Source organism: Mustela putorius, unplaced genomic scaffold, assembly GCF_011764305.1.
Source record: "Mustela putorius furo isolate JIRA1106 unplaced genomic scaffold, ASM1176430v1.1 tig00000083_pilon_pilon_pilon, whole genome shotgun sequence".
Taxonomy (NCBI): Eukaryota; Metazoa; Chordata; class Mammalia; order Carnivora; family Mustelidae; genus Mustela; species Mustela putorius.
The window spans coordinates 19,801,144-19,828,311 of record NW_025421273.1 but is presented as its reverse complement, the minus strand read 5'-3'; the positions used below and the strand labels follow the sequence as shown (position 1 = coordinate 19,828,311).

The window sequence follows — 27,168 nt, the reverse complement described above, 5'->3', positions numbered from 1 at the left end:
CCATTATTGAACCTCAGCAGACAAGCTAAGAAAGTCTCCACTGTGTGCTGGGCACTGTGCCAGGTGCCAGGACTCACTAATCAGTCTCCTCTTTCGAGTTGGAGCTTGGCCTTGTCACCACACTGGAACGGAGCTTCTAGTCTGCAGCTCTTTCTTTCATGAGGACAAACCTATGTCTCTACCACTTCTCTTTGGAAAGGACCTAGCGTGAGCTATGACACATAACAGGAGTTTCAGTGCTGGAAAAATCAAGTTATGCTCAGAATAGGACCATCACTGTTGGGGTTTGTTACCATCAGCAATGGGGTTGGGATTCCACAGATACCAATCGGAGGATTCATCACCAAGTCTGTGTTGAAATCCCAGCCACAATGTTTGTGTCATCAGGAACCAAAAGTAATTCCTCTATGTTGTGGAGCTATGCACTGTTGGAACTTATTGTAGAGATCAGGTCATTAATCCAGTATACCCAAAAGTGTGCATGTGTTGGACTGATTGAACACAAGGTGACTTAGGGTGCAGATGGACTCAGTTTTTCATAGTTATATGTTTCAAATGTACATTAGAAAAATATACATAGCATACCCATGGTATTACTGTTTAACATGTGAGTAAGTATAAAGGCAAACATTAGATAATCATGTTTTAAGTAACAGAATATATAACATGAAGACATGGTAAAAATCGGGAAGGTGGCACATGAATAAGAACAGTTTGCTTATTTTGCCGATGACTAAAACCAAGGCATGGAAGAGTTTTGCTCAAGGTCCTACAGCTTGAGAGTGGCTAAGCAGGAATGAGGCCTCTGACCACCTTGGTCTCCAGCTGGAGAAATTTCTATGTTGCGTTCTTAGCTCCAGGTGGCTGTAGAGAAGGACAGACTGGAGAGTAGGAATTTGGGTGTGGGCACCAGGTGGCCTGTTTGGAGCCATGGAAGAGTGTGGGAAAGGAGGAGGAAACCAAAGGGAACAGAGAGGGCTGGAGTGTGATAATAAGCCCTCAGTTGAGCCCGGGCTGCCGACAGCAGTGGGTGGCCTCGCTCTGGTTACAGCTTCTCTCTGCGGGGGGCAGGGTGGAAGCTTCACTTCAAGAGAGGCTCCTGCCCTTAGCTAGCATATTAATGCCAGTGGACCCTGGTACCAGAAAAGGGCCAAGTAAGAAAATTTTTTTCCATTCATGTCCAGACAGTGTCTCTTTTTTATTTTGTTACACCATGTAGTACTCTTTGGTGCCTTTGGATTGGAGGTATGTTTTCACCCCACTGAGGGAACTGTCTTTGGGGACTGGATTGGAAGGGATAGAAGAAAGGAATCCCGCTATCCTTCCGTGTGCTGCTCCCCAGTCTACCCTGACAAACACTGCAGCAAAGAACAAACATGGCTCTACCAAGAATTAGTTCTTCAGAGAAATCCCTCCTTGTCTGCACAGGGACCTGGGAGCTATCACTTTGCTGGAATTGGCTGGCTGTCCTTGGAGTGAATGTTGTTTTGGATTCCTTGATTTCTTTGGAAGGACATCTTCTTAAATGGTGGGATTTTTTTATGCCAGGATTCAAGGTAGGGAAGCCTGCCCCCCATTCTCTCCCCACAGAGCATTCCTCCCCCCCCCCCCACTTATTCCAGAAATATATATTGGGCACCTACTTGGTCACCTTGGGCCCTAGAGACACAATGAATGCAAGGCAGGCAAGACCCCCACCCTCTTACATTCTAGTGGGGAGACACCAATGCACACATAAAGGCTGGAGTGAAATACGTAGATTGTGATCCATACCACGGAGGAGAAACACTGGAGATGAGCCAGGGAATGATAGGCAAGGCCTCATTTCGAGGGGTGGGCAGGGCAGACCCATGGGAGGAATTGAGCCCCAAAGAATCAGGAGGCAGGCACCATGTGAAAAGCTGAAGTCATCCAGAGCCCTGTCCATGGAATGACTAAAAACACTGGGTTGGAGGTGGGAGAGAGATTGGCTCCCTTCCCAAAGGCCAGTGTGGCTGGAGTGTGGTGGTGCTGAGTGGGTAGGGGGAGGAGTCTGGGAAGTGGGCAGGAGCCAGATCATGCTGGTCTCTGCAGGTCATGGTAAGGGGGTTGGAAGGACTTGCTTGGAAGAGCAGTGGGGAGCACTGTAGATCTTATTGCCAGTTGCTGGTGTCAGACCTGGGGGTTGAGGTATTGGTCAAGACACCCCTACGCTGGGCTGACTCAAGCCCAGACATCAGCAATGTCCACCAGGGAGGATACAGGGATGACTGACCCAAGTGTCATCCTATCCTCTCGCTCTGGCTGGATTTTGATTTATACTTCCATCTTTTATAGAGGGACTCCCCAAGGCCTTTTAGGCCTCATTATATCCAACAAAGCAGGTTCAAGACATAAACCTTTGTTTGAAGTAACTCCAATGGGAAATTTTCTTTACAATGCAATACTAGGAAAAAGTTGTCTGTTTTCTAAAGAACATTATGGGTTTTCTCCTTCTCTTTGACAGAAAGATTTATGGAACTGGCTCTTTTTCCCTCTGCCTTTGGGTTGCTAGGACACTCAGGGCAAAATCTTTGGTGCTCAAACAGATTGACAAAGTGTCATGACCTGAAACATTCTGATTCTATTTCCCACTCTTGGTCCTGACTTCTACTTGAAAAAAATATAATTTTCCTCATCCTCATTTTTTTTTTCAGATCCTTTCTAGATCAAAACAGTCATAAACTAAAAACAACAACAACAACAACAAAAACAACTCACTTCCCAAAATGGCCCTGCTGTGGTCCAAGCCAGTGGCTCTCCCATTCCCTGGCTTTTCAGTGTCTCCTCTGAGGCCCAGCGAGGGGCCACCTCCAGCAAGAGCTCTTCCCCACTGTGACTCTTCTCCAGATCTCTGCAGCTCTTCTGGTGAGTACCACACAGGGCAGCTCAGCACTCCTAGTGACTGCGAGTCACTAGAGTGCTTGGATGTGATTTAGGTGTCATGAGACTCACTGTGTGCACTGTGTTGAGAGCAGACCCAAGCGAGTGCTCTGGTCTGAATTATATCTTCCCTCAAGTACATATGTTGAAGCCCCAACCCCAGCATAATGGTATTTGGAGGTGGGGCCTTTGAGAAGTAATCAGGTTTAGGTAAGGTTGTGAGGGTGGGGCCCTCAAGAGTGAATCTGTGTCTTTATGAGAAGAGGAAGAAAGATAAGAGAGATTTCTCTGTCTCTCTTTCTGTTGTGTGAGCACATAGTGAGAAGGCAGCTGTCTGCAAGCCAGGAAGTGAGCTCCCACCAGGGATCAAATTGGCCAGCACCTTGAATTTGGACTTTCAGCCTCCAAAACCGTGAGAGAGAAATGTGTGTTGGTATTCTGTCACAGCAGTGAGAGCTGACTGAGACACTGGGGCAGGGGTAAGGAGAATAATCATGTTGGAACCAGCATAGCAAGGGAGGTGGGAGATGTTTGATATAGGATATATATAGAAAATAAATTTCTGTGGATTATAAATGAGCAGATTAAGGATGGCTTCAAAGATCTGGACCAATGACATGAATGGTGGAGATTCCATTGGTGGGATGGAGAAGACTTTAGGAACTCCAGTGTCAGTATGCAAGGCTGGGACACCTACGAGTCATGTGCAGCAGAGATGCCCCATGGCCTGGGAATCTGAGGTCTCACATCACCACTCCAAGCCTCCTTTTCCTCTTCTGTCAAATGGACATAGTTGTACCCTTAATGAGACAGAGAGTCAGAGGGGTGGGAAGGATGAATGGATGTCAGAGGGTTGAGCAGATATAAAAAGTGGTCATTTCGCCTGCTGGTCAGAGGCCTGTGAGGGAAGACTGTGCTGTCCAAAGAGCATCTCAGCTTCTTCCTCCATTTGAACCATCCATCCTGTGACATGCAGATTCTTAGCTCATTGTAGACCTGTAGAATTGGGATTTCTGAAGATGGGACTCGGGAATTTGTTTTCCCAACTCTCCCTAGCTGATTCTCATGCACCTAGAAGCTTGAGAAAGTCACTTCCACTATTGGTCAGGCAGTGTATCCTGATGATACTAGGAGTGGGTAGAGCCAGTGGGTGGAACATACTGTGGCCATGACCAAGTCAAGAAGTCCAAGTGAAATTGAAAAAGTAAGGGGTGCCTGGGTGGCTCAATTGGTTGGGTGGCTGCCTTCAGCTCAGGTAATGATCCCAGGGTCCTAGGATTGAGTCCCATATTGGGCTCCCTGGTCAGCAAGAAGCCTGTTTCTCCCTCTCCCTCTGCCTGCCACTCTGCCTACTTGTGCTCTCTATCTCTCTGTCAAGTAAATAAATGAAATCTTTAAAAAAAAAAAAAAGAAAGAAAAAAGAAAAAGTAAGCACGAGCCTGGAGACTACAGGGGCAGCTCTTGGAATGGAGCAAAAAAAACAAAGTCAGGAGCAAAGTGAGAGAGTCTAGATGAGCCCAGAGAGTGGGCGTGGAGGATGGGCAGCCAAGGGGTGCTTGTGTTGGTCTCCAATGACAAGATGCATGCAGTGGGCTGGGCTGGGCTGGGCTAAGGATTGGAACCGAAGTCTTCTGAGGGCCAAGTTCCACATTTAGGGGATTCATCTAGGGTGATCGTGCTAATGGTACACGTTTGACCCACTTTCTTCCTGTCCAGCCACAGGCCTGGGAAGGAGGCTCAGTGAGTGGCTAGAGCCTCCCTCTGTAAGACCGGCCTTCTTTGTTCTCACCAATCCCCGGCCTCTTGCTTTGGAGTCCTCCTCACCATCATGTAGGTGGCAATTGATTCATAATGGACATGTTTTTATTAGAGTAATGGTACCACTTTCTGCAGAAAAGAGCAATGCAATTTTGTTAATGAAAGTCATGTGTTGAGACAGGGTTGGATGGGAACTTCTGGGTCTAGTTTGGCTCTGGCTCAAAACCTTCCGGGAAAACACAAACTTTCAGGGCCACACCCAGAAAGTCCCATTTACCTCTGTCAGGACCATCTGCTTTGGATTAGAGAAATAATAACAGTGTTCTCTCAGTGCCCTTTTATAAATATAAAATGTGTAATAAAGTGGTTATTAGAAGGTAATCAATGGTGCTTATGTTTTCTTTTGGGAGGACATTGATGGTGAACTTGCACAGAATCCCATGACCAACAGCAAGGGATCCATTCTGTATGACTGGCCGAACACCACTTTGCTCCTTGACCCTTGATAGGTCAGAGAGCAGAACCCTTCCCTATGCAAGGGAAGCATCTCTATGGATCCTGACATAGGAGAACAGAGAGAGGACTGATTCCAGGATTTTCCCAGAAAAAACCTATACCTGCTTAATAGCTTTAAGGTTGGGAAAAAATGAATTTAGATTGATAAAGGGCATAAATCCAACATGCTTTAAGTTGCTACAGATTATCCCCTATTCCATCACCTCTCTGTCTTAGTATTTTTGAACATTTTTGGGAAACTTTTAGACTATTAAGAAAATTAAAGGCACTTTTAAATAGTCTTTCCCTTGAGAGAACCCACATGATTTCCCCTTTTTGTCCTAAACCATTTATTGCAGGATCCTCACAATTTAGAGCTTGATCAAATGAAATAACCTCTGAAAGCTAGCAGGGCCTGGCCTAATGTTACTTTATAAAGCTGTGTTAGATTTTTAAAAAAAAATTTCTATTTAAATTCCAGTTAGTTAACATACAGTGTAATATTAGTTTCAGGTGTACAATGTAGTGATTCATCATTTACATATACTACCTAGGGCTCATCGCAAGTGCACTCCTGAAGCTGTTAGATTTTGTTATAAAAATTAATAATACTTCTCTTTATCATCAGATTGTAAAATCCTTAGAAATAAGAACCATGTATTTTTATTTCTACTTCTGTCTTTTTCTGTACCCAGCATAGTATTGGGTGCTTATTTGGAATTAACAAATGTTTATTGACTAGTTGGTGATTGCAACATCAATATTTAGTTATTAATTGATTGACTAATTTTTTATTCAGCAAAACTTTTTTTTTTTTTTTACCTGTTCCATGCCAGGTGCAGGAGAAACTGATCTTATTATAAGAAAGTTAATTTCTTTTGAGAACCAACTCTGGGCTAGAACTGTTTTAAGCATGTTATGTGTATTAACCCTTTGATCCTTACACTCTTACTATGAGTGTCTCAGATCACAGATGAGGGAATGAAGGTGGTTTAACTATGGTACTTGTATTCCTAACCATTGGAACATAACTGCCTCATGAACATATGATGCCTAGTCTCTATTCTTAACGGATCCCCACCCAAGGGAGGTCAGGGCTAGGCAGGGAACTGAAGAGTGGTAGACAGGTCAGGTAGTGACCAGATACTGAGGCCCCAGAATGATGAGGGAAAAGCTGGACCAGCTGGCTTTCCAGAAGTTCCACAGAATGAAGCCCACACCTGCAAAGATCTCATCTTTATGTGCTAAGTATGGGCTCCATTCCTCTCTTCTGAAGTCAGTTGGTATAGGTGATGGAGTTGCCTGGGTGCCAAGCTGGAACATTCTTTGAGCTGCCTCTCTTGAAGGTGTGGTTATGCTGCCATGCAGGGCCCTAGTCCTGGGAGAATATCATCCATCTCCATGTACAAGTTCTCAGTCTTGAAGACCTCCCTGCTTCACCAGATGGCCCAGTCCATTCATGTTGAACTGAAATAATTTTCCTCCAAAATTGATATGATGGTGTTCTGCCTGTTTCCATGGGTCAGCCCTTTTGGGCTGTGCTGACCCAAATCTTCTCCAAGATAGTATTTATACGTTCTTCAGTTGTTTCTTAAAGGAAATGAATTCTAGGCTTCATTGGTTCACTTATTCACTCAGTAAACACAGAGATAAATGTGAGGGAGGCAAAGGTGGCTTAACCCTGGCCCTGTGCTTAGAAAGTTCACAATATCAAGGGGGGAAACTTGTGGGAGCTATAATAGAAGGTTAGAGGAGCACAGAGGAGCAAATGCAGGTCTCAGAGATGTTACCCCTCCTCTACTCTTCTCTCTACATCTACTCTTTGAGTGTGGCTGCAAGAAACACACACATCAATTAACTCCAGAATCCCTCTCCCAAGCACAAACCTCTTGCCAGAGCTTCAGCCCTCCTTGTCCATGTTTCTCCTGGACCCTTCCCTTCTATCGTCAATTCCAAAGTTACTTCCAACTCAATAGACACCATCTGGATTCATGGTCCTTCCTTTGCACATTCTTAGAAAGGGTAAGGCAGCTTGCCTCTCATCTCACAGCAAGCAAGTCACAGTGGCCCCAGTCAAAGCCAGTGTTGTCCAAGTCCACTCTAGTTCTGCCACACATTCTGGTCTTTGGGATTGGAAATTTGGGAAGGATTGGACAGTCTTGTCCTTTTGTGGTATGTCTTTTCTCTGTGGTGCCCTCTTCCACCATGCTTGACCAGTGGGTTGGTGCTCCTCTCTGGAGGGCTCATATCTCAGTAAAGAAACCAGCTATGTGGACCATTCCTTCCCTGAGCCCCACATACTTCAAGCCTCAGCTTTTCTATGGGACTCATGACACCAGAAATTTCATGCTCTGGGAACAGAGGTCCTCCCAGCCCTCACTATATGATCAATTCTATCTTATGGTTCTAGTACCTCCCCATTGGAGACAGGATCAGATTTATCCTTGAGGGTATTAGAAGGTCCTGGAGTGGTACTTGGCTTATGGTTGATGCTCAACATCTGCGGACTGGCTATATACTGTGTCCATACCAGGCCAGAATATTTTTCTTGAAATTACTTACATTTAAAGGTTAGCTTTAGACTGACTGCTAAGTTTGAAAGCAAGTCCAATTGTTCAGAATGCGATGAAATGCAACATGCATTTATTAAGCACCTACAGTATACCAGGTATGGTGCCAGACACTAGGATTTCAACAAGGGAAAAAGACAGCCACAGGCTTCAGGCAGCTCAGCAGGGAGGGAAGGTAGGAAGTAGAAGCAGTGGTGTTGGTAGGACAGAAGTGATGCAGTGATGACAGCATGATTGTTATGGGACACAGACTGCTACATGGGGCAGAAGAGGGAGCAGCTAGACCTGTGGGTCTGAGAGGGTTTGGAACTAGGGTAGCAGAATTGGGCTCCCTAGGCCCCGCAATGCTCAACTTTCTTGCTAAGGACTGAGGATGCCTCCTCTCCTGGGTGGAAGTCAAACTTCTTCCAGCACCTTAAAGAGAAGTAAAATCTAGAATTGCAATATCTTAGAGCTGAAAGATTTATCAGCAACATCTAGTCCAGTGGATTTCCAGCTTTCTTTTAGTAGCAGAAACTTCAATCTAAATCTTCCATTGTAAAATGGATCCAAACAAAGTCCCTTTGGTAGGTAGAAAACCATGATCTAGGCCAAACCTCTGACTTTTCAAGTAGGGAAACTGAGGACCAAAGTCCCAGAGTGCATGAACAGGAAGGCCAAGCATGGGTCCCAGGTCTCTGCTGCATGCGGTGGGTGCAGACGGTTCAGAGGAGAGACTGCCGACAGCCCTGCTGGCCTGAGATTAACCATCAGATGCGGGAAGCAATTACGTTCTGCATAGGCGAGATCCACTGGTCCCATTCTCCCTCCCTGCAGGCTATGTCAAAACATGCAGGCAGGATCCTGCTTCTTCTCACGTTTTAAAAACATACAGTGGACTTGTGTTTACAGTACTGAGAAGGGATGTGACGTGGAACAGCAGAGCACACCACCCCCGGGAAGAGCCACCCTGTCTTCACTGGTGTGCTCTCTGTCCAGACCACAAGCTCTTGAAACGCACCCCTCTGGGCTCCAAATCAGAGCGTCTTGCCAGGGGAGGTCTCTGAGCTTCAGGTCTTAAACAATATTCTATGTTGTGCAAACAAACAGTGCCAAAAATGATCTGACCCTTGGATCAGAGCCACATCTGTCTGGGCCACTCAGCCTGGGATTCTTGCAGTGGTGCAGAGGGAAAACAGATTAGGCGTCAGATTTCTATTTCCAGACCCTGTTTTTCTGCTTCTGTGGGACTATAGGTGGGCTTTTGAGTTCTCTTGGTCTCTGCTTTCCCATCCAAATAATGGCAGAAGCTAGGTGGCTCTGAACTCATTCTCTGGTGTGTGTGTGTGTGTGTGTGTGTGTGTGTGTGTGTGTGAGATTTCTTTTTAAAATGGAATCTCACAGGCAAATCCAAAATATAAAATAGATGAAAGCCAAGCCTTTGGGTTCATGCAGGAGCAGTAGTCTTGGTCACTTTATCTCCTCTGCTCTGGGAACCCTTGAAATATCTCTGTAGATCCTGAGGGTCCTCAGAATGTGGTTTGATACCACTTGGCTACATGATTTCTCAGGTCTTTTTGGGCTCATACCTTCTATGATCCCACAAATAGAAATGTAAATGCTAGGTCACAATCACGAGTGTAAAACTATGTGTGTTTATATGTACAAGAAGAGAGATTACAATTGGACATTTTATCTTACTTTGATCAAGGCATTGTATTTTTAAGAATGAAGACAGTTTATGGGGCGCCTGGGTGGCTCAGTCGGTTATGTGTCCAACTCTTGATCTCAGCTCAGGTCTTGATCTCAGGGTCATGAGTTCAAGCCCTGCACTGGGCTCCATGCTGGCCATGGAGCCTACTTAAAAAATAAAACAAAGCCAAAATTAAGGCAGTTTAAGGTTCACAGCAAAATTGAAGGGAAGGTAGAGAGATTTTCTGCTCCCATACGTGTAGAGCTTCTGTCCCCCATTATCAGCATCAATCAGAGTGGTACTTTTGTTATAACTGAGGAGCCTACGCTAACAAATCATTGTCTCCCAGAGACCCTAGTTTACATTACAGTCCACTCTTGGTGTTGTATGTTCTGTGAGCTTGGGCAAATGTGTAAAGACATGCATCCACCATTATAGAATTACACAGAGTATTTTCGCTGCCCTAAAATTCCTCTGTGCTCCACCTATTCATCTTGCCTAACTGCCTCCCCCCAAATATCACATCTTTACTTATTTTTTCCTGATTGCAAAAGTAGAACATACCCAAGAAGTCAGTATGAAATAGAAATCATATGAAATCCTGCTTGTCTGAATTGAAGTTATAATGAAAGGTGACTCTGACACTTACAGAACTTTTCAGATTAAAGAGGCAAAGCTCAAAAGGTGAATGTGCAAAGCCACTTGGGTTTGCTGTTTAGGAGATCACAGTCTCTCTCACGTTAGTAAATCAGGTCCATGTAGTATGAACCATTTGATAGTCAAGCCGCAGGGAAAAGAAAACGGATGAGGAGTGTTTTATAGAGAGGGAGATAAGATGCTTAAGATCTCATGGAGAGGATAAGACCAGGAGTAGAATTCTTTGAGTTGGCTTTAATCTGAGAAAACAAACCTTTCATCCACCACAGCTGTGATTTTTCCCCTTTATTTTCAACTCTCTTTTGCTTTTGCTGTAGTCCTGGGAAGGAGCTTTGTGTCTTCGTCCTGGACCCTGATTTCCATCCCCCACCCCACTTCCATCCCAACACCAACTCCCTCCCCATTCCCTAGTTCTCCAACTCACATTTCAGACCCCCAGCGTCTTTGATAACCTAATTTGCCATAGAGTGAAAGATGGATATGACCGAAGGCACTCAGCATCATTACCACCCTCTTTCTGGTTTGCCATTCTCATACTGCAGAGGATGTAAAGCCAAGAGAACTACATTTCCCAGACTCCCTTGTAGCTAGAGTTATAGATCCCCATTTGGGTTCAGTTGGTAGATATACCTGCTTGAGATTTAGAAGGTGAAAGTGGAACAATGGCTCCCTATAGTTGATGGTAAACCAAATACAGAGCAACAATTAAGCTTTCTACAGCCTTCTTAAGGTTTTTAAATGAATCCTTTGAGGTTACTGTGTTGAGCAACCATCCTCTGCCATATGCATCATCTCTGAATTTCCTGTTTTACTTCATTTCCAAGCTGTACAGTTTGTGAATTCTGAAGATTAAATGAGCTGATGGGAAGTGGGAAGTGCTCGCCACACACCTGGAACACCACAGGGACCTACCCATTTCATTCTTGTCTCTTTTCTTATTCTTTCTGAGGCCTTGACTCACAGTGTTACCATCTCGTCGGATACTGAGTTTCCCAGTTGGGGAAATACCATCCTAGAATTTTATTCCCAGAAAGAATCTTAGAGATCTTTGAGTTTATAGTCCCCCATTGTGAGGGGACTGAGTCTCAAAGGGGGAAAAATGATTTTTCTAATGTTACATAGCTAGTGGCGTGTAGAGGAACTTTTGTCTAATTTTAGGGTCAGGAGAAAAAGTCACTAAATCTCTGTGGGCTTTAATTTCTCTGTCTGTGAAATTGTTATAACAAAGCCTCATCTTCTTATCTTACATGGGACAAGTGGCAGACAAGTATTACTTGTGGAAATGTTTTGGAAAGCTCCTTATCTATCTATCCATCCATCATCTATTATCTATCTATCTATCTACCTACCTATCATCTATATATCTCTATACACACATTTATATTTGGAAAGGCGGGCATTGAAGGGAAGACATTATTAATGATCAGTGTTTGTTAATTTATTGACTGAAAGCTTGTTGAGTACCCACAAGGTGCGAGTGCCAGTTCTCAGTGCTAGACATAACAGCGGAGAACTACCAGGCACTCTGTGTGAGCTGGAGCTGCAAAGAAAGTAGAAACACACAGAGAACAAAGAAACTGATGAATAAATAAGACAAGTTAGAAGGTGTTAAGTGTTATGAAGAAGTAAAGTAAGTGTTATGATCAAGGGCAATGGCGGCTGTTTTAGATGGGGGAGATTGAGGAGTAGGGGGGTCATGACAGCCTCTTTGAGGTGGGTGCCTTACACTGGCCCTAGATGACAATATGGGAATGAGGAGGCAGGAGGGTTGTTCCAGAAGCTTTAGGTGAGTCATGGGAGGTGTGGGATGAAGTTCTATGGTGTGGTTTCCTATCACTGGAGGGCCATACAGCCTAGAATAAGCAGTGTGGAGGAAACAGGAGAGGTGGCAGTTTTGGAGACCTGAGTTTAATCCTGGGTCTTCCCCAAAGCGTCTGGGCCACATTGGATGTGCCATAGCATAGCCCTGGCCTCAGATTCCTTATCTGTCAACTAGGAACAGAAGTCCTGCCCTTACCAGAGGAGTACTGGGACAGGGGTGTGGCCAAGGGTGGACTTGCCCTCAAATGCTCCTGTTTCGAAGCACAGTGATAAACCCCAGTCTGGCTCAGGCCCTTCCTGGAATTGGGGGCTGCTGGGATGAGGGGCCCACAGACTATCCACCCTCATGCACAATGCAAGACCTGTGCTGGCCCCATGGACAACAGGCGCGGGAAAGAGGGTCTGCTTTTTCTTCTGGTGGACTCAAGCCTTCAAGTCTTTGGACTGAATGCCAACAATAATTCATCAGGAACGCTTTACAACTCAGCATTACAAAACCTGTTAGGAGACAGATCGCCCACAGGACAGGATGGAGAAGGAAGCGTGTTCAGGGCTGGTGACCTCAAGATGATTAATGATTTTTCACAGGGTGAACTCTGTCCTCCACCTCCCACGTGCTGTGTGCTCCCTCCCTCCTTCGCCAGCTTGTTTGCAGGGGGAGGGCGAGGGGGACCCTTGAAGGAGACGTTTACCATCACAGAGAGCAGCGCCAGAGGAGAGCCCTGTGCTGGAAAGGCCGGAAAGCTTTCTTGTTACAATTTTAGTTTTATTTTTCTCAAAATCTACATACAGGTTCTATATCTTGAAATATGTACAATTGATCCCTTAACTGTGAGTGAGCTTGTTCCTGTTACACATTTTGCACAGCATTGTGTGGTGTCAGCTCTGCTTCCTGTGATTATCACCACTTCTGTCCCTACAGATCCAAATCCTGACTCTACTGAATACGAAATGCAGCAGAAAAGGAAATCATGATTTCAGCTTTTGGCCTTCAAGATCATGGTAACTTGATTTTGACTTTGTTAGATTATAAAATGTACAACTGTGATACATGCTGTTTTAATAAACCAAAAAGGATAGAACTATTGAAAGAGATATCTGATCCCTTCCTATGCCCTTCTTGGACCCTACAGCCCTGAGATCATCAGTGTCCAGTCAATGCCTCTGGAACAATAATCTCAGGTGCCTTCTGCACAACAAGACTGTCCAGATGCAAACTGAGAATAATGACAGAACTTTCCAGTTTTTTTTTTTTAAAGATTTTATTTATTTATTGACAGACAGAGATCACAAGTAGGCAGAGAGGCAGGCAGAGAGAGAGAGGAGGAAGCAGGCTCTCCGCTGAGCAGAGAGCCCGATGTGGGGCTCGATCCCAGGACCCTGGGATCATGACCTGAGCTGAAGGCAGAGGCTTTAACCCACTGAGCCACCCAGGCGCCCCCAGAACTTTCCAGTTTTATGGGAAAAGGAAACTGATCATGATGGGGATGATAGCCTGTATTTACTGACTACTTAGGATGAAGGTACATTCCATGTGCTATTCAATTCTTACAACAACCATGGGAAGTACTTATTAATATTCTCTCCATTTCACAGATCAGGAAACTGGGCTGTGGAGTAAAGTTGGAAGTAGTAGAGCCAGAACTGGAGTCCAGGAGGACTCATTCCAGGCTGAATGAACTTTGATCAATGTTATGTCTTTCTTCTACAATCTTTCCTAACCCTGCTGGCTTCCTTGAATGTCTGCCTGTAAGTCTTTGTGCAGCAACATAAATGAGAAGGTGGTAAGTGATTGCAGTCTCACAGGATTCCAGTCCTGCCCTCACTGTGAGTCCCTTCCTCTACAGATCCTTGTTCTGGGTGAGACTCAGCGTCATGGACACATATGTGTTCTTGCTCCCATTCCAAAAATCTAGTTAACTGTGTAACCACATTTTAGTATCTTGACTGACTTTTAGTTTTTCAACAACACTTGAGCATTTTTGAGAAATCACTGAACTTGACCCTGAGGTCTTGTATGAAGTCAACATGCTTCTCATGATTGTATTATAAAAGCAGTTAAAAAGGCCAGTATATAGTAAAGTATTTAAAAGCCCAAGCTTTAGACTCAGAGACTTGTAACAATTCTGTGTCTTCATATAGCAATCATATGACCTTGGGCCTCAGTTTCTTTACCTGCAAATTGGAGATAATAGCACCACTTACTTTATAGGGTTGGAATAAAGATTATTTGAAATAATGTCTAAGTATAACATTTAACACAGTGTCTGGCAGATAGTATGGACTTAGTGCACACTACCTGTTATAATGAGTGCAGTAATTTATTATATCTGCTCAAATTTTTCCCTTATCTTCACTAATTCATTAGGAAGAATCATTATCTGAAAATTTTTGATAGTTTCACCCTAGACAGGGTTGATATTACATGACTTTTGTAAAGTTTTACAGAACACGATGAGTCATGTGTTATAGAAAAAGAAAAGGACAGAGAACACTGGACAACTTGTAAAGTGCATCATCTGCATCATTGTAAATTGAGGAGTCAGATGAGTCATGCCCTCACATTGGCCATTTCCTGTCTAATAGACCAGTTGAGGTGGGAACCTTAGTCTCCATATTGGATAAGATGTCCCTGTTCTTACAAAAAACTACTAGGTTGGGCCACCTTTAGAGAATGTAAGAATTGAACTTAAGTCCGAGACATGGCCACCATAGCTCTCTGGGATAAAGGCCTAGGATGGATGAAAGTCTTAACCAGGTTTTAGAGATTTCAGGGGACAAACATCCATCCAGGCTACTCTGGTGATGGAGATTTATTTTAAGGAACTTACAGAGGACAGACCTTCATGGGAATCTGAGTTAGCCAAATAATCATTATTTCGATTCCACAACCCTATCAGTTAACATATTTTTATATACATTGAATATGTCAAATGTGAATATTATATATATATATATATTCATATCAAATCAATATCAAACATTAGGTAGCTTAAACAACAGAACTTAATTTTCTCATAGTTCTGGAGGCCAAAAATCCAAGATCAGAGTTGGTTTCTCCTGCAGCTTCTCACTGTGCCTTGTAAGGACCTCCCTCTTGGATCCTTCAAACAGATATCTGTGTCTCCAGGATTCATGTGTCACATAGCAGCCAAGTGATCTTTCTTTTTTCTTTTTCTTTTTTAAAAAATTAACATATAATGTATATTTGCCCCAGGGGTACAGGTCTGTGAATCATTAGGCTTATACATTTAACAGCACTCACCATAGCACATACCCTCCCCAATGTCCGTAACCCAGCCGCTCTATCCCTACCCCACCACCCCCTAGCAACCCTCAGTTTATTTTGTGAGATTAAGAGTCTCTTATGGTTTGTCTCCCTCCTTTGTGGTCCCGTTTTGTTTAATTTTTTCCTTCCCTACCCCCCACGAACCCCTGCCCTGCCTCTCAAATTTCTCATATCAGAGAGATCATATGATAATTGTTTTTCTTTGATTGACTTATTTTGCATAATACCCTCTAGTTCCATCCACATCATTGCAAATGGCAAGATTTCATTTCTTTTGATGGCTGAATAGTATTCCAGTGTGTGTGTGTGTGTGTGTGTGTATATATATATATATATATATATATATATATATATATATCTATCTCCCATCTTCTTTATCCAGTCATTTGTTGATGGACATCTAGGTTCTTTCCATGGTTTGGCTGTTGTGGACATTGCTGCTATAAACATTCGGGTGCATGTGCCCCTTCGGATCTCAAGTGACCTTTTTAGAACAGAAGTCCACCTCACTGGTCCCTGCTCTGTTGGTGTTCAGTCGTCTGTGGGAGCGTGGTAACCCGATGGATGACAGTGATGTGGGCTGCTGCTCAGATATGCTGGGCTAACAGCTAAACTTCTGTGACTACTAAAAAGCCCATCAGAAGGTGAGTGACAATAACTAACACTGTAACATTATAGGATCACCATAAATGTATTCTAACACTAAAAAAAAAAAAAAAGCTTTTATTCTTTATAAAATTTATTCTTTATAAAATTATTCTTTATAAAATTTTATTTTATTCTTTATTTTTCATAACACAACCAGTGTGTTGTAACCTTGTGGTTGAGAACAACCTGCCTCAGCACAGAATCCTTGGGCTGGCAGACAATGCTACTGCTAGTACTTTGACTTTAGTGATCTCCCTACAGTGAAGTCCACCTGCAGGCATTTGCACCTTTGTGTGGTTTCTCTCCTGTTCCCACTTAGCCCCAGGCTGGGTCTGTGACTGCTTTGACCCATAGAATATATATGGCAGAGTGATGCCATGCTGGTTCCAAGTGTGACCATTGATTGGCCTGGCAGCCGCCATATCCTTCTTCTTGGGCACTTCTTTTTGGAATGCAGATATCATGCTGTGAAGCAGGCCAAGCAACCGTGTGGAGATGCCTCCTGGGAGAATGCCTGGGACCCTTAACCCTAGCTGAGCTTTTACAGGATCCTCCAGATGGCTGGAGCCCCCTCAGGGGCCCAAGTAGCCCAAGGCGGAGCAATATAACCACCAGTAACTTGTGTCTCATGGGACTGGGGACAATATTGCTTAAAACCATTGTTTTGTGTTGGTTTGTTATTCACCAATAGACCCTGAAATAGGGTCAAATGACCTTCTCTAAACCTGCTAGTGCCTCTCCTGCTTTCTGCACATCCTGTAGTCTAGTCACCCTGAGTTCCTTTTCAGTCCTTAAATCAGTCTTTGGTCCTTTTTACTTGCTCTTCCTTGGCTGTAAATGTCCTGCTCTGCTTTCCCTGCAGAGAGATTTTCTATATCTCAAGACAAAGGTCACCTCTCTTTTCTGAGGCCCCCTTGACACCTCCCCTTTACTTTCAGACAGAGTTAGTGTCTCCCCTGGGGGCACTCTGTGCCCGGTGGCAGTTTCGTCTTCTAGAATGTTACATGACTGTAGAATCCATAGTGTTAAAAAAATATGTTTTGTGGTTTGTCCAACCTCACTGGGAGGGGATAGGGTCACTGTGGCATTTTTGGAAGTAGTATGAGCCTTAGATCAGACACATCTGAATTTGAATCTCAGTGCCTACTCAGTCTCAGAGCTATCTCTGGATAATTCTCTTAGTTTGAGCTTTCTCCTCTGTAAAACAAGGGCAGTGATTTCCCCTTCAGAGTGGTTGTGAAGATTGTAGTTCACTGTGGCATATCAAACACCTAGCATGTTACCTGGCCTAGCCAATGCGAGCAAATTCCAGAGAGATCCCTATCTGTCATGCTATAGTGTTAAGCCTGATCACACATCCACAGGCACCTTCCCCTGGCCTCTCCCTCATCCCACGTCCTCCCTGAGTTAGGTGTCCTGCCCTGTGATCTTAGAATAACTCTTATTGCCATCATAGTAGGGTTTTTTTGTTTGTTTGTTTAAAGGTTTATTTATTTATTTTAGAGAATAGAGAGAAAGAGAGAGAGAGGGAGAATTTGTTTGAGCATGTGACCAGGGGAGTTGGGCAGAAGAAGAAGGAGAGAGAAGAATCTAACGTAGAGTCCCTGTTGAGTGTGGAGCCTGATGTGGGGCTCGATCTCACAACCTTGAGACCATGGTCTGAACCAAAACCAAGAGTCAGATGCTCAACTGACTGAGCCACCCAGGTGCTGCACAATCATGGTTTTTATGACACCGCCAGCCTTTCCCATGGATGGGGAACTCCTAAAGGCAGGCATTCATTGTTTCTTATTACAAATTTTTAATTCCCAGCAAAATAGCACAGCATCTGACACCTAGTAGATGTATAGTAAGCACTTGCTGAGTTAAGGGTCCCAACATCTAGGATTTAATTTAAGATTTCAGGGTAGTTAGGATGCAGGGAAGTTATCTTGGTTTTTACTGAATGTAGCTTAGTGTTTTCTCTGGACCACCACTGTTTGCCAAACTCATCATGTTTGTGCACTTGACTGAATGTCCCGCAGGTGCCTGAGGTGGGGAGCAGCAGTGTAAAGGTAGGGTCAGCAGAAGAGGAGCTGTGTGAATTTGAGTAACTATCATAACTCGAGTCTTCATTTTTTTCATATGGAGGCATATGAGCTATAAACCTCAGCTTATAAATTTTGGGGTTACACATTTTTTAAAAAATTTTATTTATTTTTTAAATTCCTTTTTTTTTTTAAGGTATTTTTTAAATTCCTTTTCAGTGTTCCAGAATTCATTGTTTATGCACCACACCTGTTTTAAATTTGATAAGGCTTCTCTAATCTTCAATTCCACTGACTTAGTTTTCTTGAATCTCTTCAATCCATCAGGAGAGTTTTGGGAAGAAATCCCAAGAATGGGGAACCCAAGTTGCCAAGGAGTGTTTCATAATGTTAAACAATGTTGATATGTAACCTATGTGATATTTTATAGAATCTGAGAATGTTCCCCCCATGCAAATGCGTGGAAAGACAGTATGTGAATAAGCCATTTAACAGCATTATCTGCCACTTGAAACTGAAAGCAACATGAAAGTCCAACATTAATGAGATGGTTTGGTCAATTTCTAATGTGTAAATCAGAATACTCAACAATCATTAAAGATCTACTTATGCCAGGTGTGTCCTAGGCACCACTTAGCACAGACACCTTTAAGGGTCTGGTAGTTTGGTGAGGGTGACATCAATTGACTCATCAAGTATACAGGGACGAGTTTTCCATGAGAGAAAGTATGAGATGTTGTGGGCACCTTTGTTGGATGTCAGGGTGGAGGAGGCAACAAGGCAGGAGGAAGGTGATATATCTACACTTTGGACAAGCAGGAACATGTGGTCTAGGTATGAAGAAGAGTGTTCATAAAGACCAGAGGCTGAAGTGAACTTATGCATGAGATAAACTGGAGATCCCTAAATGGCTGCAATTCAGAATATGTGGTTTGTGATGGGAAGAGATGGGGCTACAGTGGGAAAGCGATATTGAAATATTTAAATTTCTCCTGTGAGAAATGGAGAGCCACTGAACATGTCTTTTTTATTTAACAAAATTTATTTATTTAATTTTGAGAAAGAGAAAGAGAGAGAGAGAGAGCATAGTCAGGGTAGAAGGGACAGTGGGAAGAGAGAATGTTAAGTTTCATGCCTAGTTTGGAGCCTGATATGCAGCTCGATCTTAGGACCCTGAGATCATGACCTGAAGTGAAATCAAGAGTCAGTTGCCTAACCAATTGAACCATCCAGGTGCCACAAGATGTCTTTTTCTTTTTTTTTCCTCTCAGGAGGATAAAAACCATGCTTGCAGAAAGCTTTCAAGGACAAAAGAAAAATAAGGATAGAATAATAAACAACAAAGGAGTTCGTACAATTCTGTATTTAGTGTGATCTTATCTATGTAAAGACTCACACACACACACACAAATGTGTGGGTGAAGGGGTGCCTAGGTGGCTCAGTTGTTAAGCAGCCACCTCTTGATTTTGACTCAGGTCATGATCTCGTGTTGTGAGTGAGACTGAGCCTTGAGTTGGGCTTCACTCTCAGCAAGGAGTCTGCTTGAAATTCTTTCTCTCCCTTCCTCTATATACATACATACATATATACATACATACATACATAAAAAGTTTAAAAAAATGTATGAGTGAAGTCTTGGAGGAAAGTATGACAAAATGGCAACAGTAGATGCTTCTTGGTGTTAGGATAATGAGGATCTTCTCTTTCTGCATCTTTACTGTTTCTCATACTGTCTAAATTTTTTACTGTGAGCACATATGGTTTGAATAATCAGAAAAATACAGGAAAAAACTCCAACCTTGAGGTTGATGAGGTTGTGGGGCCTCATACCACATATGTTGTGGGGCCTCAGGGTGGTCTTGTTTTCGACCCCCCTGAACTGATGTTCCCCCTGGGAAAGGGGAGCCATGCTTCTTCCCTCAGGATAATCCCCTGCCTTCCTTGCTGCAGGGCTGGGCTGGGCTGTGCTGCTTGGCTGAATGCAAGCCCTGGCTCCCGCTTAAAGAAAACACAGGAGATTTACACCAACCTGAGGATGTGATGAGAGATGGTCATGGTGTGTGTGGGGAGTTCAGGGAGAAGCTGATGGAAAGGTCACACTGCAGTGGAGTCTGCCTCCATGAGCACCATGAGTAAAGCATGGAAGAGGGGACAGATGGATCCCAATAGAGATGGTCAGGCAGACAGAGAGAGATGGGCAGAGACAGAGTCTCGGGCATGGGAGATACAGGGACAAGGCAAGGAGCCTGAGGAACAGATGAAGAAGTGAAACAAAGAGAGAAGCAGAATGAGGTGGGGGATGAGAGAGAAAGACAGTGAAAGAGAGACAGAGAAAGACAGAGGAGAAACTACAAGACCACAGAGAGAGGGAGGCAAAGACAGAAGGACTAAAAGAGGCAGAGACCAGAGATGATGGGAAAACCTAGGAACAGAAGGGCGAAGAGACACATGCAGATACTGCAGCTGGGAGCACTTGACTCAGGAGCTAGAGGCAAACAAAGACCTGCAGAGACAGAGAGATGATACAGAGATGCAGAGAGGCAGAGAGATGGAGACAGAGACTGCAGCTGAGGCAGGAGAGGCAGAGGCTAGAAGGGTGGCCAGCAGGGAATGTTGGTGGCAGGTCCCTCTGAAGACCAGTGTTGGCAGTGCATCAGGGATAGTTCCTGCTCAGAACATTTTTCACAGAGTGCACAAACTATGGCGAAACTCGTTTCTTGCCCCGTTGTGTTAAGCAAGTGTAAGTAATAAAGATTTAAAGATCATTTGTATAATAATTTATAAATTATGAATCTCTTCTATAGTCTTGATTTTACCATTCCTTCACTCAATTAACTAGCTAGTAATATGGTCCCTCGACTTGATTTTTAATGCCCATTTTTCATGTGTGAGATCTGATGCCCAGAGCAGCTGAGGGTCTTGTCCTGGTGGCATAGCTTGCAAATGGCGGAGCAGGGATTGACATCTGTACTGTCCAGGCATGGATAATGGCATGAGGGGCTATTCCACATGCCTGGACCCATTATCAAGGCTTCAGGGAGTTGTGCTGGTGGTATGTAGGAGAATGTGAAAACAGCTTAATGCATCAGCAGCTGTTAAGCACCAATGCTATGCAAATATATTGGATGGTGATGGTATAGTGACAACCAAGACTTGATTTATACCCTCAAAAAGCTTCTACTTCAATTGGGAAGGCTAACTGAATAGAAACACACAAGGGTAATTTGGCTATCCCTCAGGGCTTTCAGAAGAGTTATCTGGAACACCCAGAGTTTTGGTGCTGAGAACCCAGAGTCCTTGCAATTTCTGCAGATTCTTGATTTTCTTCCTCATAGCCTCCTGTTTCTGCTCTTGCAACTTTGTGTACCATCTTGGATTGGCTTTGGGCCAGTTGGGAAATGGAACTTGGCCCCTTTGCCATTTTATTTACCCCCCCAAATCTACTCATACAGATAAATCTTGTGAGTTTAGTAACTTTAATAAAGATCTGAGAGTGAACGACATGAATCTTCCACCTTGAAGATTTCCCACCTAAGTCTTGCTGTCTTCCAAAGCTTGCACACCAGGCATGTCTACACCCCTGTGCATGGCCTCTGGGACACAAAGTCCAAGGTCCTTCCTTTGAGGTTCAGCCCCACTTAGCTGCCTAGTCTTTCCCATAGTTCCTGAAGTTGAGGGGCATGCATTTTTCTCGATTCTATTATGCACAAAAAAAAAAAAATCAGAGCCAAGCCTCAGTTTTGAGGTCTTAGCAAGGCAGAAGGAAAAGAGGGTGGATGAGGGTTATCAGGGCAGAGTACTGGAAGCAGTGTCTTTACAGATGGGTTTCTGGAATGCTCCAAAGCCCTGGGGCAAGGCTGTCCTCCTTGGAGACATGCAGGTTGCTGGTACAACACCCAACTCCTGCATTTCTCTCTGCATCCCTTAGACCCCTGACTGCAGAGTAAGAGCAGCAGTTCCTACTTGGTCTTGACCTAGAGACTCTCTCCTCCTTAAGCAGTCAGCTAAGGGTGGTGGGAGGTGGCAACAAACCTTATGTTTGTCTATCTGGAAAATCCACGTTCTTTCTTTAAGCGATCACTTTGGTAGAAGACAGAACTCGCTCTTCGACTTTCAGGACTCGGAACACCCCCTCTCTCCAGACTGAGACAGAGGCATAAAAGTATTATTTGCATTGACTGTGTTTCCAGCTGCCTTTTGGCATGGCTCATCCTTTTGCTCAACTGAGGGTTTAATGTTTACCCAGTGCAACAATGCATGCAGCCCTGGATGGAAACCACAAGTGCAGGATTCCCTGTCTCCTGGGCCTCCTTCCCTGGAGGGTATGATCTCATTTGGGGACCCTCAACGTCCTTGGGCTGGTCTGTCTTCTGTGTGCAGCCGCAGTGAATTTTTTTCATTCACATGCATGAAAAATGTTCCAAAAACATGTTCATAGGCTTTCTACAGACTTTGGATAACACAGGTGTTATGTCTTCTGTCCTGGGCCAAATTCATCAGTTTACATTCCTATTTTTCAGCCATTCTCTTTGATACATACCTAAATAGTTGCCCATTACAAGTAAGGTTTTAAAAATAATACCTCAGAAAAGAGAGAAGAAGGGGAGGGAGTATGTGCAGACAAGAGCATGAAGTTGGAGCCTGAAGCCCCAGGCCCAGTGCTCCTCCCAGCCTCACCATGTGTAAAAATTCAGGCCGCTCTATTTCCAAGAGCCTCTGTCTCCACATCTGCAAATGTGGATAATAATGATCCCCCTATTGACCTTACAGGCTTGTCGCGGGGTGGGTCTCATGTGCTGACAGACTCAACGGTGCTCTGAAAGCTGTCTAACACAGGAGACAGACAGCACCTATGTGCTGAGAATTCTACTTTGTGCCAGGCTTGGGAGAAACATTTTGTAGAGATTATTTAATTGAATCTCTTCTTCCACCATACAAGTCAGGTACTATTAGTCTTATTTTATAGGTGAGGGAACTGAGACTTCATGGGATAAAGTAAATTACCCAAGATCACACAGCTTGGTAAGAAAAGTCAAGCTTTAACTCTCCCTCTTTTTAAAAGATTTATTTATTTATTTTGACAAAATGAGAGTGTGCATGTGCGAGTAGGGTGGGAGGGACTCAGAGGGAGAGAGAGAGGGAGAATCTCCAGTAGACTTCCTGCTGAGCACGGAGCCAGACAGAGAGCTTGATCCCAGGACCCTGATATCATGACCTGAGCCGAAATCAAGAGTCGGGCACTTACCATCTGAGGCACCCAGGCATCCTTAAACCTTCTTTCTTGTTTCTTAGTGCAAACAGTTTTTAACCTTTCTTCTTCTTGTGGTTTTTCTCCTTTTCCTGCTCTTCCTTCTCCTTCCCTTTCTTCGCCTCTTCTTCCTCCTCCTCCTCTTCCTTTTCTTCATGTGAACTGTATGAGGAAGTGTGGTAGTCCTTAGGGACATTCCCTAAATTCTTCTCTACATGGTAAATTCTTCCTCCTCTGATCTTTTTTGAAATCAGCTACAGCCATGTGACTGGTTTTGGCTAAAGAAACTTGAAAAAAAAGTGGCATGTGTCCCTTCTGGGCAGAAACTAAAAAATCCATGCATGATTTTCCATATTCCCTTCCCACTTTTGGAAGCATGTGTCTAGCTGAAATGTCCACCCACCTGGAGTGCTGAGTGATTAAGATCACACAGAGCCCTGCCCTACCTCCTGCACATCTACCTGCACTAGAAATGCTCATATGGGTAAACTATGTATGCACTTGCATGTTTAAACCCTGCAATTTGGAGGTGGTTGTTACTGCAGTGTAACAGAGCCCATCCTGACTAATATGGGAAGCAAACCTGTTGGGAAAGCACTAATAGGGAAAAGAGCAGATTATAACACGAATAGCACCAGTCAGTGGAAGTCTTCAAATTTTGGTACTGCTGTCAATTTATGTGGTAAACTTGGACATCTCAGTTTACTATATTGGAAAACAAGAGAGGTAGAGTCACATTTCTCAGGCACATTCAGGAGATGGAGCTTACAGAAGTCATGCTATTTGTAGTTGCCAGGAAATGCTGATGAGTCACATGAACAATAACTGTTTGTGGGGCACCTGGGTAGCTCAGCCAGTTAAGTACCCACCTTCAGCTCAGATTATGATGCTAGGGTTCTGGGATTGAGCCTTGTGTGAGGCTCCCTACTCAGCAGGGAGTCTGCTTCTCCCTCTTCCTCTGCTTTTCTCACTCGTGCTTTCTTTCTCTCAAATAAATAAAAAAAATCTTAAAAAATATAGCTGTTCGTTATGCTCTGCTAGGTGTCATACCATCTAAAATGAGATAAAGGTAGAGGCAAGTAAGCTAGAAAAACAGCTGCTGAGACACCTGAAATTCCTTTGGACTCCTTTGAAATTCACCTGGATTCCTTTGCAAAGGAGCAGCCTGCAAACCCACTCCTTTGGAGCACTGGGCTATAGTTTCAAGAAGCAGCAAAGCTGTTGTGTTTTACAATGCAGATACACTCAGGTCATACCTGTTTGAGCAGCTGTGTGTTCACCTCAGGGAAACGAGAGCTAGCTATGGCCAGGAGCTTTATCTTCTGGCTCAGAACACCAGGGACCAGGCCAGGGACTGATCCAAACACTCTCCCCTCAGCTGAACACTTCTTACTTACAAGATGAGGTAAGGGTGAGGAAGACAAAGACTTGGTTTTTGGGATGACTTTATAAATCCCACTGTCTACATTTTTTTTTTAAAGATTTTATTTATTTATTTGACAGAGAGATTACAAGTAGGCAGAGAGGCAGGCAGAGAGAGAGAGAGGAGGAAGCAGGCTCCCTGCTGAGCAGAGAGCCTGATGCGGGACTCGATCCCAGGACCCTGAGATCATGACCCGAGCCGAAGGCAGCGGCTTAACCCACTGAGCCACCCAGGCGCCCCCCCACTGTCTACATTTTGTTGGTTTCCCTCTCTTAGTGCTTTTTATGTTTTTCTATATTGATGCTTATTAACATCACGCTGGCAATAATTCACTATCTTTTCAAATCCAGGTCTAGTTTAATGAACATAAAAATTTATTTTATTTTATTATTATTATTTATTATCTTTTTTTTAAATGTAGGCTCCATGTCCAATGTGGAGTTTGAACTCACAATCCTGAGATCAAGAACTCTGTGCTCTACCAACAGAACCATCCAGGTGCCCTGAACGTAAAAATTTCTCATGGTCTGTAAGGTTTATTTGAAATTTCAAAATAAATATCATCAGTGGGAAAATAAAAAGATAAAGGCAAATATACTAAACAGTTGAGAAAATGTTTTTTAGTAAAACTTGAGTGATTTTCTATTTACTTATGCCCTTTCACCAAGTCACATTACCTGAAAAATAGAAAGGCTTTATGAGTTTTGGATTGTTTTCACTGGAAGCCCTTGCCCATTCCCAGACACCAGCATTCTGCGGGTGCATGGTTCAAGAATTGCTGAATAATTAATGGCTTCCTGTTTCTCTTCTGCTATAATGCCCTTGAATTCTGAGTCTGTAAACCTCAAACCTTTCCTAACATCTCTGGGAGCTCTTTTCGCCAAGAATGCTTCTCCTGGCTCATAGGGTGATCAGTGGCTAAGATAATTAGCTCTGGAGGATTGAAAAAAATATAAATAATCAGGTTAAGCAAACAGGAAGGAAAGCCAGTGGGTTTTTAGGCATATTGGTTGAGAGGTGTGCAACATGAGCTGGAGGGTGGGCTCCATGGTTTCTAGGTCTCCTGGGTGTCTCTCAGATTGGCCCACTCTGGCCATTACTATGGGGCTGTCAACTCTTGACTGAAGAGTTTCAGTAACCTCCCAAAGAGTACCCCTGCTGCCCAGGGCTGGCACCAGCACTTCCAGGGATGGAAGCAACTAGGACATAACATTTAAGGCAACACCCACCCTCAGGTGTTGACTCCACACTTGTGAGGTCATGAGAGGGAGTGCCTCCTTAAATGTTTTGCACTAGGTGCCTCCTTTCCTCCTCTTCATTCTAGGCCAGCTGCTGCCAGGCTTGCCTCCCTCGTCATTGTGCACATCCTAGAAGGATCAATGGCTCCAAAATAGGAATCTGATTATATGACTTCCTTTCTTAAAATCCTTAAAGGGCTGCTCACTACCTCTGAGATGAAGTCACACTTGTTCATTCATCAGTTCACTGGGTTTTTGATGGACTGGTTGATGTTTTTGGTCATTATGTGCATAGAGCCAGACACTGTCCTAGGGACTGGAATGAGAGTGATGATCAAGGCCAGCAGTGTTTCTGTCCTCCAGCTGCTGCTAGTTGAAGGAGAAAGACAAATGGGACACTGTGAACCAATACAAGCAGAACGACAGTAAACTCTGATAAGTGCTGTCAAAGAAACAAACAGGGGTTGTGATGTGGGGTGGACAAGGGCAGGGCCTCTGTCAAATGGAGTGGACAACAAAGGCCTCCCTGAGGAGGAGAGTTCAACAGACTGGAAGATTAGCAGCCAGGTCTCTGACCACCTGGGGAATGAATCCCAGATGGAGGGAACAGCATGTGTGAAAGTCCTGGGGAATGAGCAGGCTTGGCCTGTTCACGGAACAGAATGGAAGCCCATGCAGACTGTGTGTAGGGGGAAGGGGGGAAGCTGAGAACAAGGGCCACATGGGACAAAATCCTATGTGGAGATTTTGAAAACATTATTTCATGTTATGTTGAATGTAGTGTAGAAGGCGCATGGACTGAACAGAGGACATGGATGCGGAGGACATGGAGGCAAGAGATGCGGGTGATGTGGATCTGCTTGAAGGCCTGGGAGGCAGAAAAGGACAGATGCAGTATTAATTTTGGTGAGCAAAAGGCAGAAGTGGGCGATCACTTGGGTGTGAGTGTGTACATGTGTACACATGTGTGCATGAGTGGGGTGTGGCTGGGGAGGGGTGGGAAGGACTAGTGAGAGAAGGACACAGTGAGAACATGTGTCTTCTGCAGACTCAGGAAAGGAGAAATGGACAAGGGAGGGGGAACTGGTGTGCACTTTGGGCCATAAATCAGGGACTCTTGTAGGTGTTGCGTGTCTGAGTAACTATTAGGCATTTGAATGAAGGTGTCAGAGAAACAGCTGGAGTGTGGGGAAGAGGCAGGGCTGGAAGTGTGATCCTGGGAGTCAATAGCTCACAGGCAGATAGCATTTCAAGTCATAGGAACTGTTTCCATTTCTGGCCAAGATGGAGTTAGATTGACCCTCATATCTAAGAACATGGAAAACTGGACAGAGAATTAAGAAAGCCATTTCCCACATTCCACATGGAGCAGGACAGTGGTTCCTGTGTGTGAGGAAACCTATGAGGTGAGCTCTAATGT

General features: G+C 44.1%; 2 long non-coding RNA genes across 3 annotated transcripts in view; both read left to right on the top strand.

Annotated features, from left to right (window-relative positions):
• The first annotated feature begins 1,433 nt into the window (after positions 1-1,433).
• LOC101671185 lies at positions 1,434-14,767 on the top strand. Its single transcript, XR_006605433.1, has 4 exons — positions 1,434-1,556; positions 2,676-2,886; positions 12,797-12,876; positions 13,471-14,767. It is a non-coding gene; the product is annotated as an uncharacterized LOC101671185 (long non-coding RNA).
• A 795-nt stretch (positions 14,768-15,562) lies between these two features.
• LOC106003583 overlaps positions 15,563-27,168 on the top strand; it is a 52,314-nt gene continuing 40,708 nt past the window's right edge. For both annotated transcript variants that reach the window (XR_006605431.1, XR_006605427.1), the window contains exon 1: positions 15,563-15,807. This is a non-coding gene — a long non-coding RNA (uncharacterized LOC106003583). The remainder of the gene's footprint in view (positions 15,808-27,168) is intronic.